The following is a 17362-nucleotide window of genomic DNA, read 5'->3' on the forward strand; positions in this document are numbered from 1 at the left end:
TAGTTAGCATTACTCATATGGTTAAGATTATTTAAAGTTAATGATTATCATGATAGTTGTATAACTAATTCACCCTCCACCCCCCCTCTTAGTTTAGTGGAATATATATTCTAACAGGAGTATCCTAAGCATTGAAGAGTATTGACATGTTGCATTCATGACTGTATTTGTCATTGATGTTAACATAGTAGTAAGCCTATGAAGACTTGCAAAGTAGTAGACATAGATATTAATTGTACAGACAATGGTTTCATTTTCTGGTGATGCATAAGTAAGGACATGTGTGACACTATATCTTGATGATGTGGTTAAGTGCCCAGAGTCTAAGTCAAAGACATACAAAAGTTGCACCTAATTTATTGAGAGCAGTATAGAAACAAAGTTCTTGAGAACATCCTTCTGATGTTTTTTTGATATATTTCATCTAAGATGTAATGAGAAGATGGGTATTTAGCCAGTGATAGAAGACAGTCAGGTGGTGATATCAGCAAGTCCACAAGCCCTAGTATTGCATGTGTGAATAATTGTATAGAGTATGAGCCAAAAATACTATTGTAATTATGAATAAATTAATTATCTTAATATAATTAATTGAGAAAGCTTCAAGGCCAACTCAAGGAATTATTTTTAAGATATGGTATAAAGTAAAGATATTTTCACTGTTTTTAAGTATGTACATCAAGTATTGTATTGAGTGTGAAGAGTGAAAAGGAATAGAGTACTTATTGAATGTGAGTAAGTGATCCAAGGGATTATTGGATGTGAGATTTGTGATATGGTTACAAGATTTGAAGGAGAAAAAGTTTGGTTGACAAGATAAAGATAAAGGAGGGAAGGGCATTTCAGTTCTATTATTCTATAATAATAATATGGATATCATTTAGATAGTGGGTCCATTGATCTTAACCTTGAAGTTGTTTGGGCAGTGGGTCCATCTTTCATCCACAACTCCTAACAGGGTTGGCAAACTCCTAACAAGGTTGGAATCTCCTAACAAGGACTGATATGTACTAAATGTTGTTGTAGAATCATAATAGGGTCCATCCTCTAACAAGGAATATTTATATTATTACATCATCTTATGAGTACCATCCCCATTGGGGTTTTCCCTCTGATCAAGGGTTTCCCTAGTTAATATATCTAGTGTTAATTGTGCATGAGTATCTTGTTATGGTTTTTTATTATATTTCTCATATGGTTAAAGTTTAATAAGGTTGATAATGGTGATATTAGTTTGATAACTGATTCACCCCCCCCCCCCCCCCCCCCCCGCGCCTCTTTGTTATATTGGTGGACTGTGTATTCTAACAAACACATCCACCTTTGTGTGGCCCAATATCCTCAAATTTATCTTTATCACTAGTCATATGATTTTAACATCCATGATCAATTATCCATATGTCACGTTGGTTTTCATAAGACATTAACATAGTTCTCTCATCTTAATCAGAGTCTTCTTTTATAGAAACATAGACAACTTCATCATCATTAGTTTCAAGATTCATTGTCAGTTTCTTCTTCAATAATATAATAGGATTTGTTACCATTGTCATCCTTGTTTCTCTTGTAGTTTCTTTCATCACTTCTTCCTTTGTACTTGTTTTTCTTTCTTTCATCCTTATCTTCTATTTCAGGATACCTGCTAGCAATATGACCAACTTTTTTGCATGAAAAATAGATAATAGGTAGTTTACCTTTGTATTCACCTTTTCCTCTTCTAAATTATTTTTCAATAAGGGATTCAATTTCATCAATATCATCATCAAAACTATTATTGTCACTCTTCACATGTTTTCATTTCCTTTTTCTAAGAACTAGTTGTGACTTGAAGGAAGATTCAATAGTAGAAGGTGTGTAGTTATCAAAGTTAAACATCTCAAAAGTAGTAAGTCTACCAATTACACCTTCCAAGGTCAAAGTGTTACCTGGTGTGCATCTCATTCTTGAATTGTAGACACTCTAATAACATATGTAGGGAGTAGAGTCCTCAATACCTTTCTTATAATTGTTTTATCTTTGATTTCTCAATTTGCACCATGAATAGTATTAACAACTTCTTTAACTCTTGTGTAGTATTGCACTATATTCTCACCTTCTACCACTCTAATGTCATCAAATTTATGTCTCAAGATCTTTGATTTGGCTTTCAAGAAATTTTTATAACCTCCATATATAGTTTTCAATTTGCCCCACATCTTCTTTGCACTATCATAGTCTTTTAAGTCATCAAACTCAGCATAGCTTAGGGTTGAGGAAATATCCAACATTTCTTGATTGTGTTCTTTCTTTTCCTTTAATTGATTAGCTTTCAGACAAGTAGTTGTTATCTTCACATACTAATTTTCCACAAAGTTGATAGCAACATCACTTATACTAGATATATGCAACCTCATCAAGGTTTTCCATGCAAGAAAGTTATCCTTGTTTAGCTTAGGTACATCTCTTTTGCGAGTCATGATCTTTGGCTTTAAGTACTTTCAAAATTTTCTCTATAACCATTGCTCTCTGATACCAATTGTTAGAAATATTTAGAATAATTGAAAGGGGAGGCTAAATAAGTTACTTGTTAGTTCATGATTTTTCAGAGTTGCCATTTCTATTCTTTGTTTTTGGTTCATAATTGTTTTCAAGAATTTTTGTTTGAACCATTGGTTCTATAAATATTCAAATGTGTAATGAGGTATGATAAAATTTTCATCATTCTCCAACCTCATGCCTTAGACTCATCCTTCCCTCAAGCTAATTGTTGACCAAGTCTTTCCCTTAGAAACTCTTGATCAGGAGTGATTATCCTAAAACCATCTTACAAAATTTTTGAAAGTTTCATAGCATAAAATGTAAATTTCTTTATACCCCTTGAACTTTTTGTACTCCTTATACCAATTTTGGATAGCACAAAGCCACCTTGAACCCTTTGTACCAATTGAACTAGTTCACAAGTTCAACGCTTCATCCGATTCTCAAAGACAATCTTTCTTGGTGGGCACAATCAACATGTTGCCTATACACATATGTGGAGGACATGCAATAGTTGGATGCCTCATCAAGTATGATGCAATCATGGGTGATGTCATGATTTAAGGGTAATAGAAGGCCATCAAGGATTTTTGAGAAGAAGATCCATAATCCCCCTCTTGTGCAAAAAGCCCATTCTAACAAGATAACCAAAATGTCGGTGCTGATAAAACTTCACCAAGTAATCCAAGTAGATGGTGAACTAGATAAAGACCTAGGTGGTGAGCTTATTGACAACAACTAGAGAGTTCATATGAACATGAATATGTCTCCTTCAAGGATACAAGTCGTAAACACCCCTAAAAAAGCTACTAAATTGCAACAAAATGCTACCACTCCTAACTGGCTCATAGCTTTGGTAAATAGGAAGAGGAGTTTGGTTCCAGTTTCTTTCCCTATTGACAAAATTGTGAGAAAATATACCAACAATGCCCCAAAACCTAAGAGGACTAAAATCACAACCAAAACAACTTTTGATAGTGCAACGGGGAGGAGTATAGTTGAAGTAGACACCTACAATCAAAAAGAGGAAACTTATAAATTGGATCTAAGAAATTTCAAAATCACACACATAGATTTGGGGGTGATGAACTATGAAACAAAAAAACAATGGGTAGAGACATCTACGAAACAAATTGTGCTACATTCATAGAAAGATGGGATTGAAAAGGAGAAACTGATAATTGAGAATAATGCAATGACCACATATATAAATTCACTAAAAGATCAAAGTTCAACTTTTGGTAACCAATTTTGGCTTACCTTTGACTTGATTCATCCTAAAAATCAACAATTGCTAGAGGATCTAAAGAAAGGAAAGATGATGATGTCGGTCATGTTTAGTTGGATTAGCCTAGTAAAAAATTAGGTTGCTAAACTCATGTGAAATTTGAATGAGATCATCTCTCTGGTTGGGATCACACTTGATGAATGTTGCATTTAGTTAGTAGTTTCGAAAGGTGAAGTCAAGAAATTCTTAGCCATGGTAACCCAATTGGTAGAAGTAGAAGATTTCAGGCCATAAAAGTTTCTAAAAGAAAACCTGCTACAACATGTGGGCACAAGATTGATTCAATTTTTAAGAAAGAATATAACCTGGAGGGTATCCAATTACAATTTTTCTATTTCTAGGATGTAGTTATGTGAAAATAAATTCGAGACATTGCTTAAAAATGTAAGAAGGGATTTTCAATCCATTGGCTTAGCCTTTTCCACTCCCCTTAAGGAAGGAGGTTTTGATGTTGAGATGATGATCAAGCAATATGAAGAACACATGAATTTTGTGAAAGATAAAATTGATCTCAAATCATTTGATTTCTCCATGGTGCCCAAAAGTGAGGTAATGTCAGGCACGTGCAGTCTCTAACTCCCTAGTTACCTAGATAGCATGAATACGATGAGGCTAGATAAATATATCTAGAAAAACTAACTGCAAAGCATCAAGACCGTGAATATAACTGCCATGACCAAATTCATGAATGTGTTCAGGATGTGGAAGCTGGCACGTGGATAGGGTGATCCTAAAGATGAGGAGGAAGAAGAACCACTTGACCAATCAGTGGATGATTAGTGTTATCTTTTAAATGCTTTCAAGACATTTAGTTTCTATTTTTAGAAAGTTAATTTATGGGTCTGCATACCCTTATGTTGGTTTTCATAACTACTTTTAACTATCTAAGAATCAATTTTTCAAGAAGATTCTTGGATAACTTTCTATTTAATTTTGAAACTCAGTAGCATTTAAGGAAGGGCAATTTTTGATGGTTATCATACTATGACCATTTTTATCTAAGTTTGATAGCTATGCAAATGTTGTTAAGTTTCCAGTATTATATCTCAATAGTATTGTTCTTTTGAAAAGGAAAATGTTTGAATGTTCGAAGATGTTATGCTTTGAATTTTCTCGTTATTGATTTAGTATTGAATGAATATTGAATTTGTGGAATTCATTTGATGCTAGATAATTCTTTTTATGTTAGATGACTGTTAGTTTTGAATGTTCTTCAAGAAGTAATTGATAGAGAATACGCATGTTCTCTCTGTTGTATGTGTTTTGGTTTATTTAATTATTGTTTATGAAATTATCCCTCTATCTAAGAATAGATGGGAAGCCTTAATACTTTCTGTTTAAAAGAAGCTCTCATTTTGATGCAAGAGCATCCTGCATGTAAGAGCAATCTTGCATCACCCAAAAAAAATATTTTATTTTTAGTCTTTTGTATTTTAATAAGGACTAGTAGACAGGGTGGTTACTATTTATGGGAACTTGCTATTTTTAGTAAGTTTTTCATATGAGCTCTAAATGTTCTCATTTTCTACAAGAAGGTTCATTTTAGATTTGTAACCCTACCATAAAAATCTCATTGCTCCATCTTAAGGATTAGAGAAGTTATTACAGATTTTTGATGGAGGCCTAAGAGTGCTTGAATGAGCTCTGAAGACTTGATGGAAGGTCACTTGAGCTATTTTGAGCCTTTAGATTAGGAGTTGGCATTTCTAAAAAGTGGTTGTGACAACCAATCATAGCAACTATTCATGAGTTATGGGCTTTCAAAGTTGGGCTACCTAAAATATCTAAAATAATTATCAAAGATGTATTTGGCCAACTCTATATGTATTGTTAGGGTCTTTTGGCCCTAGGTATTAAGTTTGAATGTCTATAACCTCCTCAGGTTCCATAAAATTTCTTATTTAAGAAAGGCTTGAACATTGTCTAGGACAGCTCTGGGTGATAGTTCGCAGCTTTTCTTGCTAATTATTATAATGATGGCGCCCATGTGGGTTAGCATATTGTACTTGTGAATTCTATAATTCTACATTTGCGACATAAATGAGAATTCCATTTTTTTTTCTCAAATTTTCTATTGTTCCTTTGTTTTTGTTATGAGTTTATGGTTTAAGGGGAGCACCCTTCATCAAGTAGTATCAATGTTAGAGTTCGAGTGTGTGGACAGATCACCAACTGTGAGGTAGTTTGCACCAAGACCATGGTTTAGGCTGAGTGTGTAGATAGATCACTAATTTTAAGGCAATTTTCACTAGGGTTTTAGTAGAAGCACAAAAATGCCTCCATGAAGAGAGCATGGGGGTGATCCCACAATAATGGGTTCCACTTTTTTACCAATTTTGACACTGAAATTAATATTTTTGAAACAAGCCTCATGTTCGAGTGACTATATCTCTAAAACTATAAATAATTTCAAGATGACATAAATTGGTGATTTTTAGTACTATATTCCTACTTTGTAACCATATTTTTTAATCTAAAAAAAAAATTATTTATTTCAATATTTTCTTCTCCTCTGAAAAGTGGTACATAATAAAATTCAATATTTTTAAAGAGTGACAGTCCGCTTGACAGACATAACTTTTTTTCTAGAAAGGATAATGAGGTAATTCTTTTGGCATATGATTTGTAACATCAATATCTAGAGGATGCATTTGGTTTGATTCAATTTGGTTGAATATTGTATAGTTTATGAAGTTTTGAAGTGGCACCTCTTGTAATTCAAACATACATTCATTTTGACATAGATAACTTGAAGTCAATTTACCATAAATCTTTTTTTTTTCTGAATAGAAAGCTATCTCAATAAGCTATTTCCTAGATATTTAAAAAAAAAATTGACCTAATTTACTAATTTTCCCAAAGTGTTAAAGTTCGCTAATGTTCAATCGACAATGAACCTATGATGAGTTAAACTCATATTTGAAAGTCTTAATGATTAAAATATGTATTACAATTATAGTCATTGGAAAGCTTGCTCTGAGCAACACATTTTGGCATTTTTTATTTTATAGTAGGAGATCATTCATCTGTAATTATGATTGTCAAAAGAGCCAAAAAAAAAAAATTAACAAAAGGGCCAAAAAATTTGTAATTTTCTATGTTCACGTAGACATAGTGTTTGCAACAAACATATAACGTATGTTCACTATAAACATATGTTTGCATCGAACATGTAGATCAAAATTTTCTAGAAAAAATGGTTATTATGGCATTTTAAAGCCAAAATTCAGCATTTGGCATGTTCGTGTGAACATATTAATTACAATTTTTTGCACAAACATTCTTTATTTATGGTGAATATGTTCGTCATAGAAACTTTTATAAAATATATTCACTGTAAACATGTTTACTATGTTCGTGTGAACGTATGGTGTATGTGATTTTCGCATTTTGCAAAAAAAAAACAAATTCTTCGTCCGACTAAAGTAGAATTCATTATTGTGAGTTCACCCATGGAGGAAGAGCTATACATGTTACACTTGAGGGTTTCCTAGCCCTCCAAAGACAAATATGAGCATTGGAAGAACAAATGCACAGAGGAATAAATCTTTCCAGTAGAGATGAAATCAAGGATGAGGAAAAAGTAGAAAAAAATAACCCAGAGGAAGAGAGGATTTTTAGGGCCATCTCCAAGATTGGAAAAAGATCTAAGTTTGAAGTTTCCACATTTTTTAGAAATATTAATCCAGAGGAGCTGATCGATTGGATCAATGAACTGGAGGAATACTTTGATTATGAAGATATTGAAGATCCTAATAGGGTCAAGTTTGTGAAAGAAAAATTGAAGGGACATGGGAACATTTGGGGGTAGGAGGTTTAGTTGGAGTGAAATAGAACGGGACATGACAAAATCACCAAATGGTAATGGATGGTAGCTAAACTAGAGTGAAAATTCATACCTATGGGCATATGTCATATGTTGCTAGGTAGGTCATGGTAATTTGACAGGCATGTTGTATATGATGGGTGAGCAAATACATACACTCTTACCAAGGATGGTCTGAAACATAAGTTGAAACCGTTGAAGGATAAAGAAGAAAAGGTATGTAGTGCTACTAGAATATGTTTTGTTTATGCAAAAGAGTTTCTCAAAGGTATGAAGTGTGACAATATGTGTTTTTCTATAATTCCTAAAGATAGTAAAATGGAACTAGAGGAAGTACCTATAGAAGTTACATATATGTTGGGAGAGTTTTTTGATATTGTATCAGATAATGTACTTAATGGATTTCCCCCAATGAGGAAGAGTAGTCACCAAATAGATTTGGTTCTAGGAGCTAGTTTGCTAAACAAGGCAGTGCACAAAATGACACCAACAGAAAGTGAAGAGTTGAACAAACAAGTTCATGAGTTGTTGCAGAAGGGGATGATTCAAGAGAGTCTGAGTCGATGCATTGTACCAATAGTATTAGCACCAAAGAAGAATGGAGAATGGAGGATGTGCAAAGATTCTCACACTATAAAAAAGATCACAATCAAGTATAGATTTCCATTACCAAGGATGGATGATATTATGGACTATTTGAGTGGAGCTGAGTATTTCACAAAGATAGATCTAAAGAGTGGGTACTATCAAATTTGTATCAGAGAAGGTGATGAGTGAAAGACTACTTTCAAGACTAAAGAAAGACTGTACAAGTGGCTAGTCATGCCTTTTGGGCTAACCAATGCACCTAGCACTTTCATGTGGCTCATGAATGAGCTACTAAAGGAGTTTTTGGGTAAGTTTTTCATTGTTTACCTAGATGATATTGCTCATAAATGTGAAGAAGTGTAGTTTTGTAAAGGAGTTGGTGTACCTAGGATTTGTAGTCTCAATAGAAGGTCTAAAAATGGACCCAGAGAAAGTAAAGGCTATCCTTAAATGACCTACTCCAAGGAGTGTGTCAGAGGTAAGATCTTTTCATGGGCTGGCTAGTTTTTACAGAAAGTTCATAAGAGGTTTTAGCAGTATTTGTGGACCCTTAACTGAAACAATGAGAGGTGATAGGAAAGAATTTAAGTAGACTGTAGATCATATAAGACTTTTAATCCGTTGAAACAAAAAGTTACTAAGCAACCTGTTTCAGCACTTCCTAATTTTAACAAGGTGTTTCAAGTAGACTGTGATGCTAGTGGTACTACAATAGGAGCTATTATGAGCCAAGAAGGTAGACATGTTGCTTATTTTAGTGAGAAGTTGAATGATGCAAAAAGAAAATTATTTGTTTATGATTAGGAATTTTATGCTATAGTTCAAGCATTGAAGAATTGGAGATACTATCTTCTTCCTAAGAAGTTTGTTTTATTTATTGATCATCAAGCTTTGCAATATTTAAATAGTCAAGGAAAATTGAACCAAAGGCATTTGAAGTGGGTGGATTTTTTGTAGAGTTATACATTTGTTTTGAAACACAAGAGTGGGAAGTCTAATAGAGTTGTAGATGCTCTTAGTAGAATACAACTTTTGCTAACATAAATGTAGATATAGGTGTTTGGATTCAAGGAACTCAGTACTTTTTATCTAGATGATCTTGATTTTGGTTAAACATGGAAGGATTGTATAGAACCTATTACATTTGACTAGACAAAGTGGTTGGATTTCATGATCCATGATAGTATGTTGTTCAATGGAAGCCAATTGTGCATTCCTAGAAGTTCAATAAGAGAGAATCTCATCAAGGAGAAGCATAGTAGAGGATTGGCTAGACATTTTGGTAGAGATAAATCCATAGCTTTGGTTGCTAATAATTATTATTGGCTACAGTTATAGTAGAATGTGAAGAAGTTTGTACAGAGTTGCAAAGTATGTCAGATGGTGAAAGGAGTCAAGTAGAATACAAGGTTGTATCATCCATTACCCATACTAGAGAAGCCATGGGAGGATGTTAGCATGGATTTTGCTCTTAGATTACTAAGGACTCAACAAGGACACTATTCTATTTTTGTGGTGGTTGATAGGTTTTCAAAGATGGCACACTTTATTCCTTGTAAGAAGACTAGTGATGTTGTTCATGTAGAAAAATTTCTTTTTAGAGAAGTGGTGAGACTACATGGTTTGCCAAAGAGTATATTTTTAGATTGAGATACAAATTTTGTGGGTATTTCTCATGTACATTGTGGGAGAAGTTGAAGATAGATTTGAAGCTCAATTCATCACATCATCTACAGAGTGATGGATAGATAGAAGTTGTGAATCACAGTTTGGGAAACTTGCTAAGATGTTTGGTTAGAGACAAGCCAAAAGGATGGGATCTAATTTTACCACATGCAAAATATGCATATAATAATTATAATAACAAGAGCACTAGTAAATCACCATTCTAGATTGTATATGGGAGTAGTCCCAGAAATGCTTCTGAATTGAGGCACTTGGATAAAGGAGAGATAAGTAGCGCTGAAGTAGAAGAATTTTTTGAATATTTGAAGAACATCCATGAAGAGTTGAGGAAGAACATAATAAAGATGAATACATAGTACAAGGCTAAGGTAGATGTGAAAAGGAGGTATAAAGAATTTCAGATTAGAGATGAAGTCATGGTTCATTTGAGAAAAGAGAATTTTCCAGTGGGGAAATATAATAAGTTGAAGATGAAGAAGTTTGGACCATGCAAGATAGTGAAAAGGCATGATTCTGGAAATGTGTATCAAGTGGAGTTGCCTGCTAAATTGAATATTTCACCAATATTTAATATTTCAGATATGACAGAGTATTATGAAGGGGGTGATGGATATGAAGTTGCAGAAGCACAGTGGAGTATTCTAGCAACTAGTTTGGCTACAAAGGAGATTGAGGAGATACTAGACATTCGTGTTGGAAAAAGTACTAGGAACAAAACTTATGAGGAATATCTAGTCAAATGGAAAGGGAGGCCAATTGAGGATTCATCATGGATAGTAAATGATGAGGTTAAGCGTATTGGTTTTCCTCTAAACACCTGAGATGTGACAAGGTCACTTCTCAAATTACCCTGGGTGTCTGATGCAAGAGCATCCTGGGTGTAAGAGTAATCTTGCATCACCCAAAAATTCTATTTTATTTTTAGTCTTTTAAATTTTAATAAGGACTAGTAGATAGGGTGGTTACTATTTATGGTAACTTGCTACTTTTTGTAAGTTTGTCATATGAGCTCGAAATGCTCTCATTTTCTACATGAAGGTCCATTTTAGGGTTGGAAGCTTACCATAAAAATCTCATTGCTCCATCTTAAGTACCAAAGAAGTTATTGTGTATTTTTGTTGAAAAAAATTGTAGAAAAATCTTTAGACTCATTGTTGGAGGCTTTAGAGTTCCCGAATGAGGTCTAAAAACTTGAAAAAAGAGTCCTTGCATAGTTTCAAGCCTGTAGATTAGGAGTTGGCATTTCTAAAAAGTGGTTATAATAGCTAATCAAATAAATGGTTCATGAGTTATGGCCTTTCAAAGTTGGGATACCCAAAATATCTTAAATAATTATTAAAGATGTATTTGGCTGAATCCATATATATTGTTAGGGTTTTTCAGCCCTAGGTATTAAGTTTCAATTCCTAGAACCTTCTTGGGTAGCATAAAATTGTCTATTTAAGAAAGGCCCAAACATTTTCTAGGACAACTTTGGGTGATAGTTTGCAGCTTCTCTTGCAAATTATTGTAATGAAGTTGCCCATGTGGGTTAACATATTATGCTTGTGAATTCTATAATTCCACACTTGTAGCACAAATAAGAAGTCCATATTTTGTTCTCGCATTTACTGTTGTTTCTTTCTTTCTGTTATGAGTTTATGGTTTAAGGGGATCACCCTTCATCACATTTAGAAGGTAATTTTGATTGAATATCTCATAAGGAAGTTGAACCTTACCAAAATTTAGAGAGGAATTAAAGAAGTTGAGATTCCTGAACTGTTGAGAAATTGCATATCTCTAGTGAATTTGGGTATAGAACTTTTCATTCATTTCTTTTTTTTTTAAAGACAAATCTATTTACCAATAGATTTTTGGTGACTCTATTGGGGAGTCAATCAGAGAAGATCTAGTATTTCACTATTTAAGAAGTTGATATTATGCTCCAATATGGTACTCCTGCATTATGATATATTTCCCGTTCTTTAACCCAATCTTGGCTTTAGTGACACCTAAGAAGATATCATATTCGATTTGAATGTAGTGGCTTGGAGAGAAAGGACAAACAATCAACAATACTTTCAAGTATCCAAAACCCTAGAAAGAGAGGAGGAAATTGGCATAAAATTGAGAGGAGTTCCTGTGATTCAAGAAGCCATAGTACTAAATAGATTTTCTCAAGGGCCAATGAGAAACTAAATAAGAAAGCCAATAAAGTTGGCTGAAAAGATATTTACAAGAGGAGATAAAGAGAGAGGTTTTACTGACAATGACTTTGAAGCTTTAAAGTTGATTGATTTTAAACCCAATTATGCTCACAAAAGAAAGAAGAAAGTACAATTGGTTAGTAGGCCTACATATCCTCCACCCACACAATGTTCTTAGGTTCTACAAGCTCTTGATATCCCTAGTATTGTTACCTCCTCTATTTTCAACATCCAACCTATAAATATCATCCTCCTAGTTATGGCTTTCTAGGGCCAATAAAATGGACCTCTCCAACTTGGACCTAATCTTGGAGCCATGCCCAAGGCTGCTAAAGATTTCTTGACCAAATTTAGTGGAGATGGTAAAATTCTCACTGAAGATCATTTAAGCTCTTTCAAGGAAACTTGTGGGACTATAGATGTCCCTACTAAAGATTTCACTATCTAAATCGTCATCCAAATGTTTACCGATTCTGCTACTAATTGGTTTAACTACCTTCCTCATGCCTCTATAACTAGTTAGGATATGATGACTTGTGCTTTTGAAGCACATTTCAAAACCCCTAGTGATGGAAAATCTCTTTTGATCCAATTGTCTTAGCTTAAGAAAGAAATGCACAAGCCTATGAGAGAATTCATGGCTAAATATGATAAACTTTTTGAAAGGATTCCCATGGCTTCAAGACATAATGCTACAAATTGGAAGGGATTCTTCATAAGAGTAATGCCTCCTGATATCTCTTTTCATATGAGAAGGAATGTGCCATTCGATTTGGCTGTTGCCCAAAGATTGGCCATTAAATTAGAAGATGACTTGATAACCGTACGAAAATGGAGAAGGGATGTTCAAACTTTGAATCCTCAAGCCTCTACAAGTACATATCTTGTAGTCTAGAGGTAAGTTATTGATGTTATCACCCTAAAGAGACAACAAAGCAAACCTAGTATTTATCCAAACCAACATCAGGATCAACCTACATGGAACACTTTCATTACATAGTAAGGAAGAGGTGTTTATCCACTACCTAGCCCACAAAATAAATTGCAAATTGAAGCTCCTCTTGGTAAAGAGGTAATGTGTTCTTTTCATCTTACCATAGATCATGATGGTGAAACATGTATAGATTGGTTGAGGTGCACTAGTACAAAAACAACAATATATGACTAAATAAACTAGCAAAAATTGATGATGTATGACCAATTTTGGTCACATGACCATCGGTAGTTTATTGCCGGTCATTAATATCACAACTAAATTTATGTCTAAACTATTTTAATCATTTAATTGGTCATTTATTTGATCATTGATTTGGTTGTTGATTGTTATTAAATGGTAGTTTATTTGGTAATTTCTTTGGTAATTTATTTGATAGTTTATTTGGTATTTGATTTGGTGTTTGATTTGATAGTTTATTTGGGAGTGTATTTGGTAGTTTATTTAGTAGTATATTGGTAGTTTATTCTATAGTATATTCAGTAGTTTATTTGGTAGTTTATTTCATAGTTTATTTTATCATAAAAGGGCATGATGGCATCGAACCACCATCCTCCTACTTGTAAAGTAGGTGCTCATCCATGGAGCTAGTACCCTTCAAAGAATAGTGATGTTATTAAATGCATATTATAAAGATCAAGAAAATATTTTTATTATCAAATTCATTACATGTGGCTTGTTCCCTTATTACATTAGTGGATACAAACCTTGTAATTTAACAAAATAACTACTCAAGATTCCTAAAAATTTGAGCTTATCTACAAAATAGACACAAAAAGCTAGAATAGCTTGGTCAAACTTTTGAAAGAGGAGCTGACATTAGGAGTAAGTGCTTGAAATATAATCTATTGTAAAAAGGCAATGGAGTTAGGCATTAAAAACCATCTAAAGTAACAAGGCAATCAAATAAGTATTTAACAAAACATGATTTATAGAAAGATGGAAATTGCATCCTTCAAAAACAAAGAATACAAAGACCAATAAACTCATCCATGACATTATTTATTATTTTCTCAAAATAAAATTCTCTAAAATAATACCATTTTCCAAAATAAATCCTCACCTTTCTAAACTCCCATGAGTATTTAGACCCACAATTGATCATTGGGACCTCTTCCTCGAGTCTCTTTATTTCATTGGTTGTTTCCATCTCATGTTCCTATGTGTTTAGTTTGTTTGATCATGAGTGTATTACATTTAGGATGTTAAAATCATAATTCAAATCCTAGATAATGTTAAATTGGAAAACATTTACATAGAACAAAACTTATTGTCCACATATATTTTCATAGCCAAAAGCACAAGTTATAGAATATGTGCATCACAGTCTATTTTCAAAGTATTCCATCTCTAGTCTTTGAGGTTTTTTTTTTTTGTTGATCCTTCTTCTATAAACTCAAAAAATATGAGCTTAAATATATATCTCATGTTTCTCTACATGAGTGGATATACAAGAGTAAAACCAACAACAAAAGTGGAATTTGAGACATGCAAAAATTATAAATCACACCAAACTACCTTGAGATTATAAGATTTCCTAAAAATTTCATTTTACAATAATTTAGTAAGGAAATCTCAAAATATATTTAGACCAAATCTTGAAAAACTTGCTAATATATCTCTCTAGAAAATGGATTAACTATTGTATAGTAATGCTTGTCCTCTGAAATAAACTTCACCAAAATATAATAGTTTGTAATAATAGTCCAACATATAATTGAAAACATCATATGTTTATAATATAATATTAATGGTTTTTATGAGTCTCCTATAGTCCATGAATATAGATATGAAAAAAATGAAGATACAACTATGAGAATTTTATTTGACATTTCAAATCACTCACAAATTCATCATCAAGAAGATTACACCACTAAGTTATTGAAAACATCAAATAAAAACTCAAAGTCTTATTTAAAAAAATGGACACTATATCACATTCATGCTACTCTCACAATCATTGTATCTATGTTCTTCTAGTTCTAATTTTAACAAAGAAAATGTCGCTCAACAATCTGAGAAATTGGAAGGGTTTAAAATAATATACTATCCTTCACAAATTTAGAGTAGAAAAATTTAGACATACATGTTATGATATTCAGATACATATAGAGTTGATCATGAACCAATGAAATAAAATTTCTAATAGGAAAAGGTTAAATTAAGATTTGCAACTACAAAAATGAAGGGATCATAATATTAAAGCCCTTTCAAATAATAAACAACTCAAATCAACCTTATTTAGGATTTAATCTTTATAGTCTAGATAGATCAAAAGAATTATCATGACTGCTGCAAGTTCCCCATATTATAAGTGAGATATTAAACAATAAATGAAAGACAATATTCAAAATTGCATGCAAATAAATATACATTGACTCTCAACACCAATATCTAGCCTACCTACAATAAGGGTAAATTGTACTTACACAATAATATAAAAAATTGTAGATATCACAAATAAGAGAGCCTTGCGGTGATTCATCTTACAAAGGAATAGAGCTAACTCCATACTCAAATAGAGGCAAAATTTGAAATACTTCTTCTCCCAGAACCACAAGATTGAATTTTTGGAGATATACATTAAGAGTTCACAACTAGACAACAATATTATTCAGCAATCACTAAGAAAACTCATTGGAGTCATTAATTCAAAACTGTGTGCATTATTGAAAGACTACCAAAATGAGAGAAATATGATGTGAAATAAATAGTCATAGAATGCAAAATGTTTAGCTAATACCAGAAATGAACTATAGAAAATCATTAAAAAGCATCCAACTACTATCTATTTTACTCTATAAATCCACAAAAGTTCAATGCAGAATATGATTTTAAGGACTAGAAATGAGAAAATTATTACAATGTACTCAAATACCATCTATTTTATTGTTAGGTATAAGTCCAAAAAAGATCAATGTAAAATATAAATTTTAATATCCTGCTAATAACTAATTAACTGTTCAGAGGATAACATGAGGGATGTCTTTGTAAAACCATCATTGATAATTCTTGCAAGGACACATGTAAAAGTATGTTCATATAATATTTATAAACTATTATCTTCTGATGATCATATGTGTAGATCTACACTCTATATGACTCTTTGTATTCTTCATACAACTATGTGCAAAATGATTAAGAATCATTGCAAGCCATATCTAGATTTTGTTTTACCCTAAACTTGAATGGACAGTAACCTTCTTGGCCTATGGCTTTATAGTATATATGTAATGAATAATTTAAGTTTATATACATTCTGATAAATTGATTTTGGTCTAGGCCACATGCTAAAAAGAGTTATAGATGAAAGCTTCAAGTTTGTATTAGTGGCATTATGCCTTGTTAGAATATTTAAAATTTGTTTTAATCTTTTGGTGCAATAGATTGGAATGATTAGAAAACACTTAGATTGCAACCAACAAGCCTTCAATCAACAAGACATGACAAACAAAGGGTTTTATAAAGAAAAATCTACAATATAGCATTACTCAAACTTTAAAGTTGAAAATAAATTTCGCAATAAATATTGAGATAGTAGAGTGTGGCATAGCTTCATGATAATAAATAATAAATAATAATTTTTTTTAAAATACCTTATTATGATACACAAATATCCTAATATGGAATGTAATAATAACTTTCATATAATGGGGAGTAATGATAAGATAATGGAGTGTGTCTGTGATTGAGTAAAGCACAATCTCCTAATTAAGATAAATAATTTAAGAGGTTCTAATCTCCATGTTCAATGTGATATAAAAATTTGGAATTTTTATTAAAACTACTCCATACAATGTGTGTGAGAGGCAGAGAAGAACCAGGTTTTGTCAACTATTAAATATGTTTTAAAATTATTACTATGTAGACCCAACTCCCTAGAACTAGCATTTCTACCATGAAGGTTACAATGTATTCTTGCAGTGCACACCCTTGTCATATGGATTTTTACATAACATTAAACACCTAAAATGTGTTCATCCTTAATTTGAGATAGTCGATTTTAAAATTTTAAGCTTGGTCCAAGTCATGTGATTTGGACTTCAGTCAGGATATTGGAAGCCTACATGAAGCTATCAAAGATATAATTGGTCAAATTCATTACAAGAAAAATATTTGAACTTAAATTAAAGATGTGTTAAATAAGCTGTGGATCAATCTACAATAACATAAGTCTAATGGAAGTAGGAAAAGAATACAAAGAAATAATTAGAAGCATTTTATGTTTCCCATAGTGGGAATGATGCAAATAGGAACACTCAAACATTTCCAGAATT

This window comes from Cupressus sempervirens, chromosome 4 (assembly GCF_028749045.1).
Source record: "Cupressus sempervirens isolate cs-2001-9-10 chromosome 4, ASM2874904v1, whole genome shotgun sequence".
NCBI classification, from domain to species: Eukaryota; Viridiplantae; Streptophyta; class Pinopsida; order Cupressales; family Cupressaceae; genus Cupressus; species Cupressus sempervirens.